Below are 1,001 nucleotides of genomic sequence, written 5' to 3'. Positions count from 1 at the left end.
CTGTATCTGAATGTTTTAGAAACAATTTCATCTTGAGATATAATTTATAAAGCTTACCTGTTTCAAGCATGAATTTGAACTTTTAATAAATATATACTGCATATTGTTCTGTGATTTCCTTTCTTCTGATCACCATTATGTTTTTGAGAGTCATCTAAGTTGATGTATTTGACTGTATTTTATTCATTCGCATTCTTGTAGGGTGTTTCATGAAACAAAAATACCATAATTTGTTCCCATTCTACTGTTAATGTACATATAGGTTGTTTCCTGTTTTACACTGTTACAAATGATACTACTGTGAACATTTTCACCGTGCACACATGTGAGAGTATAACTACGAGTGAAACTGTTCTGTTGTAAGAGTATGGGCACGATGGAATTTCTATGTTTCGTAGGAGGACAAGACCACCACTCCACCCACTATCTGAAATAAAAAGACAAAGCTGATTGAGCGACAATAGTTAGGAAGAGCCACGTTGGTCAGGCACAATCTTACTAAGCAGAGCAGACTCTTGATCTTATTTATGCATGGATTTGGGAAGCTGGGAGTTCAGGGGTTTGTGGACTTTTAGAATGTTGGGGGTTGTTGACAGATTAAGAAACATGGTGCTCAGGTAAGACTGTTGTTGATTGGTTGAGAATCACTGATTAGAGTGAGTCTGTTCCTAATTGGCTGAAAGTCAGAAGTGAGGGGCTGTTATGATAGGTTGTTTTGAAGAGCATGTTTACCAGAGGTGGGTCGTCATTGATTGACTGAACGGTTTAAAATATGGGTGGCTAAATATTACCAGGGTTACAGAAAAAACAGGTTTTCCTTGCAGCGTGGAAAGTTTTTTATGTTCAAAAGATACTGCCAACAAATTCATTGTCCAACAAATGTCTTTGTCTAACTTGTTACTATGGGAAACTCTTCAAATATAAACAAACTAGAGAGGATAGTATAGTAAACTTCTATGTACTCATTACCCAGCTTCAGTAATTCGCAGTTAATATCCAAT

The sequence above is a fragment of the Aotus nancymaae genome, unplaced genomic scaffold (genome assembly GCF_030222135.1).
Source record: "Aotus nancymaae isolate 86718 unplaced genomic scaffold, 86718_ANA_hifiasm-v0.15.2.pri h1tg000064l_1, whole genome shotgun sequence".
Lineage (NCBI taxonomy): Eukaryota > Metazoa > Chordata > Mammalia > Primates > Aotidae > Aotus > Aotus nancymaae.
Note: the sequence above shows the minus strand (reverse complement) of the source record.